Genomic DNA, 12,189 nt, shown 5'->3' on the forward strand with positions numbered 1-12,189 from the left:
GCCAGCGCCTCCTGCCCAGTCAGCACTGGCCGCCTCCTGCCCTGCCCTGCCCACTTGACGCCTCCTGCCCAGTCAGCACAAGCCGCCTCCTGCCCTGCCCTGCCCAGCCCACTCGACTCCTCCTGCCCAATCAGCACGACCCGCCTCTTGCCCAGTCAGCGCAAGGTGCCTGAGGCTTTTCCCGCCCAGCACCTCCTGCCCAGTCAGCGCAAACCGCCTCCTGCCCTTCCTGTCTGGTGCCTCCTGCCCAATCAGTGCGAGTCGCCTCAGTGGTTTTTCCGCCTGGCATCTCCTGCCCAATCAACGCAAGGTGCCTCAGGGCTGCCTGCACCACCCCTGCTCCTCAGCCAGAGTTTCACCACAGATTGCCTCTCAGATCTGAGTCAGCCCTTCATAGCACCTTGTCTCTGCCCTAGGATGTCCCCATGCTAGAACCCCCTGGCTCAACCCCTCCCCCGCATTATACTCATCTCCCACTAGGGTGACCAGATGTCCCGATTTTATAGGGACCGTCCCAATATTTGGGGCTTTGTCTTATATAGGTGCTTATTACCCCCACCCCCGTCCCGATGGTTCACACTTGCTGTCTGCTCACCCTATCTCCCACTCACTGCACCCCCTCAGCCATAGAGATCCCGATCACCATGAGAAGGAACCACCACCAACCTCAGAACCTCCCAGGACCAGCTAGTTTGGTCACAACCAATGGTCCAAGCAACTCAAGAGCACTCTGCTCAGCCCCATGTCCTCTAATTTGGAGCGGGGTAAAGGTGCTTCACAAATGGCTTAGTCAGCTCCCCCTTCTGGCTTGGAAACTGCACAGGCCGCACCCTGGAGGAAGGGCATAGCCCTAGTTCTGCCACTTCCCCATTCAGGTCAGAAGTCGTGGGGACTTTGCATGTGCTGCAGAGTAATTGCCCCGGGATTGCAGGGGAGAAGAAACACAGGAGCCCAGGACAGGGCAGTCACAGGCTACAGCCAGAGAAGTTTTGCTCCCTTATTTCTTTTCATAGTTCACATTATTAAGAAAATGTTTCTATTGAAGCCAGTCTATTCCTTTCTGATGGTTAGCTTTCTATTGCTAAAGATCACCCTGGTGCTGTGGTTATTATTTATTGCTTATTTATTTATTTTGTGGAAGCACCTAAGAGCAGGGCCTTCACACATACATACAGTCACACCAAAAAGACAGTCCCTGCCCCAAAGCTTTTATCTGTTCTCCTTTAAACATTTTCCCCTCTATTTTAAATAATTATCTCCTTGAGGCAGACATCCAGGTCTTCCTATAAGTGTACAAGATACTGTGCACAAAAGGAAAGGCTGTAGACCATACTGCCTCGCTACTAGCTACAAACCATTGGAAGGAGCCAAAAAATAGTATTAGGAAACTGCAACCTGCAATTGAGCTAGATTTTTTTTTCTCTTTCCAATTTAAGCATAAATCAAATATTAGATGGGAAATAAAAGATGTCTGTTCACTCCCATATTCCCATATGGTTAAAAGTTACAGGATTTTGTTAAGAGGGTGTGAAACATAGCTCCTAAATTGCATAATAGAATAAAAAGATCTATCTGTCACGTAGACATGAATTTGACTTACTACTATTTGTTATTGTGTAATAGATAGCATCACTTATTGATTACAATACAAATGTCTCTCCAGGATTCTGTATCAAGTGACTGGCTTTGCATTTGCAGTGACTCTTGCTTTAGGTTTCAATTTCAAATTTTAAGTATATTTGCTTTTCTTTCAGTGCTGTTAGGATCACTCTCATGACAGGTTCATAGCAGCTACTTTTCTCTTTTCTTAAAATGCCCCAGCATGGCAGTGTGTGTTGGAGGCATCATCTTTTGGAGGAGACAAGAGGAAGGCCAAGAATGTTATATAGCTGTTCACAGGATTAGGATAGGTAAATGGTGCAAAGAAAATCTTGGTCATCAGCAGATTGCTTTCAGCTAGCTAAGGAACATAAACACAGCACTGAAAAGAAAGTGCCAATTGTCAAGGAATGTAACAGAAATAACTGCATGATGTTAGAGCAGAAACAATTGGCCGAGCATTATCCACATAACCTACTGGTGGCTTCTTAAAAGGGGTGGGAAGGCTTTTGAAATACCCAGTAGCATGGTAGGAAGAGCTGTGGCTTATAATGCAGAGCTGTAGTGTAAGGCATTTAAAGACACATTCAATGAGCAGGCTGTCAGTTCCTGCCTGAAGCATTCAGAATGATTCCATTATCGCATACTCTGAGACCCCACCTTTACAAATAATCCTGTCCTTTCCTGGCTGCCTTCATTAGTCACTTGGGCTTTCTCTGTCTGTGCTGCCCCATTTCCTGGTATTCTTTCCTTTCACACATGAGCTTGAATGAAAGAAAACAGCAGGGCCATCCAGATTTTGGTTCCTGATCTTAACTTGGCCTTTGAAAAACAGGCTAAAAATAGAACAGTTGGCTAAAAATAGGACAAAAACCAGTCTGCCACCCATTGGGGTGTGGGAACCTGAAAAGTTTTTCATTGGTAATGGCAGTCAGGACCAAATTAGATGAAGCCTATTTGTTTTCATGACACATTTATTTTAAAACTCCTTATTTATTCATAAGTATTTCTGTGACATTCGTCACCTTGGTATCTCTGCTGATAGTTTCTTTTCTGTTTTAAAATCCAGATTTGGGAATGTATGTTTTATGTGGGCCCGGTGCAAACAGCAAATTCAGCAACCACCCCAGGGGAGGAACAAGGGGGGAAAAATCGCTTAATAAGGAGGTATCTTTAGTTTCAAGCAAAAGCACAGCCTTACTTTAGAAGAGTTTAGAAAAAAAAGGTTCCCATCAGTGCTATCACCAGTTCATCTGAACTGCTCTTAAGAAGCATCGGGCCCTAGTGTAGACAAAGGCTCTGTTAGCATCTGACATTTTTACCACTATGTCAATTCAACCTGCAGTTTTAAATTGACAAGATAGCAAAAAATGGTCAAAGCTGGTGGAGTCTCGTCCGATTAAAGCTCTCACTGCCCAGCAATAGACGAGAATTTTGTTCTAAAATTCCTTTATGCAGACACTGCCTAATGATCAAACAAAATCACGTTAAGAACTGTAGCAGGAGATTTTTAAGTAATTGTTTTAGGGTTGCCGCTTATTGGAGGGGAGTGTTTGGTGCAAATCACATTGCTTAAAGAGGAAATTAGATTCCCCATACTTTCATCTCTGGGTTTGTCTATATTACTACGTTTTATTGTGTTCAAACAGTTGTGTTTATTGAGTTAGCTGACAAACAATAAACACAATGTGCCACTGTTTATACCAATCGGCCAGTAATATTTGGCATCTTGGCAGCTAATTTGACTCTTCACAGTCATATTTGAATACAGTAAGATTTTGTAATGTAAACAAGCAGTTGGGAGGGGGAGTATATGAGAGAGAGCACATAAGTGTGATTGTTTCTTTCCCTTTTGTCCTTTCCTATGTTTATTAAATTAATTCAAGGGGTGAGCTTTCCACCTTCATGACCACTTCCATTTAAAGTGACTTTATTACAGTTTTATAGGCTTATGTATTAACATTATTTTCTTCCTTCTCGCTCATCAAGATATGGTTGTGTAAAAAGGACCAAAATGATGGGGACACACACAATCTTTCTGAAAACAAATAGTTTGCATACACAAGGTAAAGAAGTCTAGACTGAACTTTTTCAGGATGTTGGGCAAAGCATCCCAAATTTCACACGGCTCAGTGATGAAGGCTCACTCACATGGACTGTGATTTTGTCCAAATATTTAAGGGTAATTTGATTTAATTGTGAATGATGCAATAGACATATGGTAAGGAAATTATCTGCCAGGAAACATGTTTTCTGTAAGTATTTTAGCAGCACCATCAATACATTCAGCAGCCAGGTGGTGTACAATGATTTCGCATCCGTCATTTCCCCACCTTAAAAAAAAGTCAGTGTTTTGGACAGACTAGATCCCTGCATTCCTGCCATAATTCCAAGACACAAGAGCTACCGACCCAAGAAAACTGAACAAACTTGTATAAGAAACCATGGCTAAATCATCACACTGTACATTCAACTAGTCACTTTCATCCAGTAATTTCAAAGCACTTTAAAAATGTAATCCAGAATTTCTCAACTCCCATGTGAAGCTGGTATGCATACCCCCATTTCATAGACTAAGAAACAGACACGCAGAGAGATGAAGTGACTTTCTCTGTGCCACACAGCATGTCAGGAATCAGGCTGGAAAAAGACTTCAGGAGTCATAACCCCCACTATTACTGCCAAACCCACTGCCTCTTAAACAAACAAATACAATATATGATTCGTGGTTCTGCAAATTACATCCAAAAAATCCTTTATGTCCATAGCATTCGGACCTGATCTTTAACAGTGTTACAGATATGCCAACCTCTATCCTAAATAGAAGACACAAGAAAGAGCAAAGGAAGAAGCTGGGGGTCTGATGAACTTTCTTTTGTTAATATGTCCCTAGGAATTGCAGGTGCTTAGCCCCTCTCAATATCAGACCCATCTATTCCCCTTAGTAAAGCTTTAGAGATGCACTCATGACAAAAGGCCAGATTTCAGGGTATCAACTCACCGATGCAAAACGACACATGGGACCAAATCCTGAGAGGTGCTGAACTCGTATTGACAATGGGAGTTGGAAGTGTTCAGCAGCTCCCAGCATTTGGCCCATGAGGAGCAATATAATTGCTGTTCATTTTAAGAAGGGGATAGTTGGCCAGCTCTAACTACTGCTCATGTTAACTAGCATTACCTCATTGTTTCCTTGTGCTCCCTTCCCCCTCCCCTCCTTGCATCAAGCTGTTATCAACAGCCTTATACGTCAATTGCAAGCTCTTTGAGCAGGAATTGCCCCTTTATGCAGTGCCTAGTGCAGGGGTTGGCAACCTTTCAGAAGTGATGTGCCACTGAAAATCAGCTCGTGTGCCACCTTTGGCACGCGTGCCATAGGTTGCCTACCCCTGGCCTAGTGCAATGAGTCCTGGCCTCTAGGCATTGCCACAATAAGAAATGATAAATAAAAATAATCATGTAGTCTTTTACCAAGGCCTGCTCTGTGCAGAGTCTGTTTTTGAGAGACTGCCTGCCTGATTTCTAAAGCAGAGGTTCTGCCTACCCTCCAAAGAATGGCTATTTCTCCAAACCTTGTGATGTTTACCCACCACTTACTTTCAAAGGAACATCCTCCAGGGAATGTCTACCTGAACTGCAGCTAAAAGTGTGCCTCTCAGCTCAGGTAGACAGACACCACACGCTAGCTCTGCTTGACCTAGTGCGCTAAAAACAACAATAAAAAGAACAGGAGTACTTGTGGCACCTTAAAGACTAACAAATTTATTTGAGCATAAGCTTTCGTGGGCTACAGCCCACTTCATCGGATGCATAGAATGGAACATATAGTGAGGGGATATATATACATACAGAGAACATGAAAAGGTGGGAGTTGCCCTACCAACTCTAAGAGGCTAATTAATTAAGATGAGCTCAGCAGGAGAAAAAAAACTTCTGTAGTGATAATCAAGATAGCCCATTTAAAACAGTTTGACAAGAAGAAATTTTGCAACAGAAAAGCTTCAAAAACAGACTCCAATGAGAAACTGCTGAACTTGAATTAATATGCAAACTAGATACTATCAATTTAGGCTTAATTAGAGACTGGGAATGGCTGAGCCATTACACACATTGAATCTATTTCCCCATGTTAAGTATCCTCACACCTTCTTGTCAAACTGTCTGAAATGGGCTATCTTGATTATCACTACAAAAGTTTTTTTTCTCCTGCTGACAATTGCTCATCTTAATTAATTAGCCTCTTAGAGTTGGTAGGGCAACTCCCACCTTTTTATCTTCTCTGTATGTATATATATCTCCTCACTATATGTTCCATTCTATGCACCCGATGAAGTGCGCTGTAGCCCACGAAAGCTTATGCTCAAATAAATTTGTTAGTCTCTAAGGTGCCACAAGTACTCCTGTTCCTTTTGCGGATACAGACTAACACAACTGCTACTCTGAAACCTGTCAAAAACAACAATGTTGACATTGCGGCACAGGTGGGGACATGAACTAGCCACCCAAGTATGGACCTAGCGGGTCAGGTGGGTTTGTACCCAATGTTCCTAACTGCAGTGTAGACATACTCTAAGTATGATGTTGGCACACTAGCATTCATCATGTACCTTGGATCACATCTTTACTGCCTCTTCACCTTCCCTGGTGATCAAGGGACAATCTGTGCTCCTACCTCTATATTTTTGAGGCGCTGTTTCTGAGTCATAAATTCCACTGTACTGATATAATGGATACAAGAAGCCTTAACATATACATTATGGCCCCATGCAATATTAGGGGTTTCTGCTTAGGGATAAAACGTCCTTTGAACTAGAAAGCTCTCAGATTGATCAGGCCCTCATAGAAGCTTTTTTCCTCTTTAAAGTCTAGCGTGAACAGCTTTAAAAATAGCCACAAATGGGACACCAGTCATTCTGGCAAACATATTTGAAAAAGACTAAGCTGTCTGAAAGCTTCACTATCTCCGGAAGCCTCAGTTCCACTCAGGCAGCCTGGAAGAAGGAGATAAGCATCTGTTTCATAGCCTTGGAATTTCAGGAGTTAGCTATTGTTTGGCTGTTCACTTCCTCCTTGACGGAAAAGGTACAATCCAGTTGCTTATAGCTGTTTTTGCCTGCATTTGTACACAACAAAAACTGCCTTTGTGTTTAAATACAAATCAGAAGGATACAGTGTATTATTTATTGTTTGAAAACATTTTCTGTGCTCGGTTTTAAAACGTTATTGGGGAAAAAAAGAGGAATACTGCATTGAGGCTGATTTAACAAATGTTAGAACAAACAGGCTAATATGCATGTCTTATCACTGCCCTCTTGTGGAATAAATCAGAACTGCTCAGTTGTGAATCGTAGATCATGCAAACCCAATAGCGACTCTCCTTTTGCTCAAGTGTTAGGGGCCTATAATTTTGGAGAAAGAGGATCAGGATTTATTATTGCTGTCCTCATCAATTCTAAATGACCACACTGAGTACAGCATAATGACAACATTCAAGAGCTCAGATATGCTGCAAAGGCACTCAGTAGGAGCTATTTACATACCTAGATTATTAGTTAGAACCCTGAAGTGACCAGCATTTTATAACAGATTAAAAACGCCAATGCAATTTTTGAAAGTTATGGTCAGGGGGAGAAAGATATTTCTTTGCAGCTTTAACAGGGGAGAGATTTGAGAATCATGTGAGGAGCAGGATAGGAATAAACTACACCCATGTTAACGTGGTATTTAAAGATCTGAACTAGAAAACAAAATGTTGAGGGGAGTAGATAGACAAGGGTCCACCTTCCCTTCTAGTTTGTGGATGTCCATGCATGGTTTTGAATTAAATCTTATCATTTATAAGGCCTTGGCTTTGAAACCTTTATTGCAGATTTTGAGAGAATCTCTTCTTGAATGGTTTGTTCTGGTAAACGTGCTCGGTGATAGAGTTTCACTCCACATGATCTAGATACACTCATTATGGCAAAATAGTCCAGAAGCAATCCAGGGAGCTACAAAAGCTTGCATTTGTGACTCCAAAAGGAGCACTCATCCTTTTAGGTGTTTCTACACTATGAAAATTAGTACCTGTATTATAGCAACAGCCAGCAATGGTGCAGCATCAACAGTACGAAGGCACTAACGGAGTTATGCCACCATGTCACAGAAAACCTCTCAGAGAAGGTTTTCCGGACACAGTGGTTAAAACAGCAGCCTGTCAATTCTAGTGCTCATGTTGTTGCTACTGCCAGTGCAGCTGAACTGTTGATAACAATTGCTGTAATACTAGTAATTTTTCTAAGGTTGACAGGGCTTCTAAGTAGAGTTGGTGGGAAACGTAGTTTAGTCGGAAAATGCCAATTCGCTGGAGCAAAATGTTTCATGAAAACGATTGTAGATTCAGCAAAACTTTTTGCTGAAACACAGGTAAGTTTCCATGGAAAACTGCAGGTGTTCCAGGGTGTTCAGCCCCACAGCAAAGAGCCTGGCTGAAGGCAGGGTTCTTGCAGCTGTTACACTCCCTGGTGTGCAGCAAGGAGCCTGCCAGCCCCCAGAATCTGGGCTGGGGCTCTCAAAGGTGGCTAGGCTCCTAGCTCTGCCAAGCTCCTTGCTGTGGAGTGGGAAGCCTAGAAGCCCTGAGGAGCCCTGCCAAGGCTTCAAGGCTCCCTGGTTGGAGCTGAGAGCCTAAAAGCTCTGAGAGCCCCAGCTCTAACCAGGGTTTGGCTCCCAGCTCAGCAACAGGGAGCCTAGAAGCCAGAGAACCCTGGCAGGGCTTCTCAGGGCTTCCAGATTCCTTTCCATGGAGCTGGGAGCCTAGAAGTCTTGGGACTGGTTCCCCAGGGTTTGTGGCTCCGCTTGGGACAGCCCTGCCCCACTGACTGCCTTGGGGCTCCCACATTCTCAGGTCAGCTGGCTGCCAGCTCCAAAGTCAGGCAGCCCAGGGTGCCAACTAGGCTGGGAATCTGGAAGCTCTGGGGTTCCAGGAACAGTCTGTATTGCACAGTTGCCCAGAAGCTATAGACCCTGGGAGCCCAGGCAGCAGCTCAGTGAAACTGACATTCTTCTCAGTTTCATTGCTGCAATTTATTAAATGCAGTTCTGTAATCCACAAAAATGTCAATTTCGTATTTCATTTTGGAAACACCCTGTTTCAGTATTTCTGAAATGAAATTTTTTATTTTGCTAAAATAATTTGGCAAATTTGGTTTCACTCTGATGCAGAATGAACCCAAATTCCAAAAAATCTGAAATTTCTCCCAAACCAAAGACCACCAGTTTTGGCCAGCTCTACTTTTGAGTCAACAATGAACCAATGCCCTACTATTGTTTTAGGAATACTCTGTTACTAGTGATGCCACGTTTTAGATGAGGTTTTGAACCAGAGCCTGTATTCATTTAAAGATTTCATGCATTTAGGGCCCAATCCTGCTCTTGCTGAAGCCAATGGGACATTTACCATTGTCTTACTAGGAGCTGGATCAGACCCTCCAAGTGATAGATCATCAGAGGAGAGAGCTATTTCCTTTTACAGTGCCCCCATGGTGTGATAGAAATTTTAAATAAATCATTGTAGCCAAGAATAAAAAAGATATACTGTAGAGGTGAAATAGAAGCATTAATTAATGTTGTAACACTGGGCTACAGGCCAAAGGGCCTGCAAGATATTTAGCTTAGCCAAACAAGGCCTCAGGCTGAGGAATAGATTGACATGATTAGCTGACCAATGAATTGCCTTGTATTGGAAATTGTGCTGCTACAGTAAATAGATGTGTTAAGTGCTGCTGTTTATGAAAAATGTATTGCAATGCATCAGTTAAAACCACAAGATGTCATTTAAAGGTGATTGTAAGAGTTTGGAGATTTTTGCAGACAGAGTGTCAGCAATGGTGACTGAGTGATGCAAGGGTTAATGAGTATTAGGGGAACTAATAAATTAGCTTATGAAAATGGGGTATCCCAAATTTAGTGGGGTTTGGAAGTATAGATAAAGAAAAGGATGAAACCTTTATAAATACATATAACCCTAGTGAGCATCAGCGTAACATATTATAAAAGTTGTATCCTAGCCTGTGTGCCTGGGGAGATGCCAGTATGACAGCCACTGGCGACGATGATTATGAAGATGATAAAATAATAATAGTGACTGACAACCACCTAATGATCATCACACCCACTTCGGGGTTCCCCACAGCAAGATGCAAGTAATATAAGTTCAAATTATCGAGCATCCTTTCTCTTTTCTGTTACGTTTCAGTGCTTGTGACATTGTTTATCTGCTCGGTAAAGTCATTAATAAATGGCCATGTGAGTCATTATAACCATTTCTTGTATGGTCCTAGGGTCTCTCACTACAATATTCTTTATAGCAATACTCACCCTATGGCCCCTGATACTGTAGCTGATAAAGAGATCCAACCCTTAACAACCCTGCAGTCTAAAGTATTAATTGGCACATAATCAATATCTAATAACAGGCTACAACATTAATAAAAATCCTATAACATGTTTTTGCCAGAGTATGGATGTTAACCCTGGCCTCCTTGCAAATTTTACAATGGGTATTACTTCTGCGTCCCCAAATCTCTGCTACAGTTTCAAATGAAAAGGTTATTCTTTACTTCCTGTCCTAATTTGTTTGTGTAGCATTATTGTACAGCTGCTGTGTTACCTCCCATAAATGACTGCATTTCAGTGGTACTCTATGTACCATAATTTTGTAAAACACAAGATCCTTTGGGAAGGAAGATGCTGTAATTTTTTTGCATATATCTATATAAAAGTATCTGTACCTAATCTTTATCTAATCAAATGTTTAGTTGTTTTCACCAGTGGTCTAGAGCTCAGAGCCATATGGAAAGCATTCACAGAGCCGGCACAATCCCTTTTTGCCCATATGCTGATTGAATTTGACAAGCCAAGTTGACACAAAGAAGTTTGATCTCCACCCTGTGTTCATGCACATCCATCGCGGAGCCCTTAAGAAACAACTACTGCATTCCTTTCTGCATTGGTTAGTTGGTCAGAGAAGTGCAGTTTTTTAGCACCACTTCTCAGCTTGAAACATTCTGCTTTTTTTATTTTTGTTTGTTTCCTTTCCTCTGCCAGACACTTTGTATTTAAAATATGTGTATGGTGGGCCGGGGGACAACACACCAGAAATTAGATCACCCAATAAATATCCCTTCAGCAGCCAGGTCCGTCATTCTCATCCTGAAAGGAGAGGTCCAGAACTGTGCATTTTTATTGAGATCTGATTTAGGGTTAACTAAAAAAATATATATTAAAAAGCTAGTTTTAAGAGTTCTGGATGTTTAAAAGAAGCCACCTGGAAGCTTCCAAAAGTTTATCACTTGACCAGGCTCTTAAATTCAGTTCTGTCAACAGCACTTGGAGTGTGGCTTTTATAGTGCTATATATGAGGTGGCTATAAATTTTCTACATAGTTGGTCTACACAAATTTGCAAACGTTTCCGGCTTCAAGTTTAAAGAGTATTTCCAAAACATACTTATGGATGGGATTTTTAAAAAAGTTTATTTTGAATAAAGATCTGGCCTCTTCATACTCCTTGCATGCTACATTAAACAAGTGTTTGTGATTTATTATCCCCCTCAACAGGCACTGCTCATTCGCTCACAGCCAACAGATCCTCCCTGCTCCCCAAAAGCATCAGTAGACAAGAATATGATTGTTGCACTTCCGATGTATAGGATATGTATATTTTATTATAAAATGTTTTTGGAAATAAAAAAATATGTCAAGGTTATTGCAGCTGTAATGCCTCTGTCAGCAAGTTCAGGGGGCTTAAAATAGACTACTCAGTACAATTGTTCTACTCAACAGTATCTGTGCTCAGTAACTCTGAGTGCTGGAGAGAGGGAATATGAAATACCTACATTTGTACATTCAAGTAGAAAGTCTGCATGGGGAACAAAATGGCTCAGCGATCGTATACCCTAGTGACTTTCACCTCTAGGTTGGTGGTTCAAATCCAGCCAAAATTGGTAAATGAGTGTGCGTTGTTACCAATTTATGGATCCGTCTAGTTGGTTTTTTTTAACTAGTATACTTTCATCTTAAATATACCTTCATTGCGCAAATCAACTTAATAGTTTCCCCATTAACTGGATCCCCAAATGTATAGTTTCAGCAGAGAGGCCAAAGATTAAACTGGCCTTAGTGTGTGCACACCTTTCTCATTCCTAGAGGTAGGTACATTGGCTAGGGCTAGGCAATGCATAGAAAGAAATGCACTGCCACTGGACTTACCTCTCCTGTGGCTAGAGGATTTCAGTCTCCAGAATTGTGAACATGGCATTTTACGGAGGACTAAACACACTTGTATGCACAAAAAATATGCCACTGAAAACAGTTATGCTGATAGTAAAAAAGGCAAATCTTTTAGAGCTGCAATATCGTTGTTTCAGTGAGGAAGATGTACAAGTGCGGGCCCTTAGAAAACAAGGTTAAAATAGTGAGAGAAATAAATTACTAAGAGGCAGATATATTAACAACCGTAATTTTTCTAAGTTCTAAGGGGAAGGACCTATATTTCCAGGGGAAGGGAATTCTGTGATCCTGACAGAGAACGGGGGAAAAGCCACAATCTCCCC

Source organism: Terrapene carolina, unplaced genomic scaffold (genome assembly GCF_002925995.2).
Source record: "Terrapene carolina triunguis isolate 2854851 unplaced genomic scaffold, T_m_triunguis-2.0 Scaffold926, whole genome shotgun sequence".
Lineage (NCBI taxonomy): Eukaryota > Metazoa > Chordata > Testudines > Emydidae > Terrapene > Terrapene triunguis.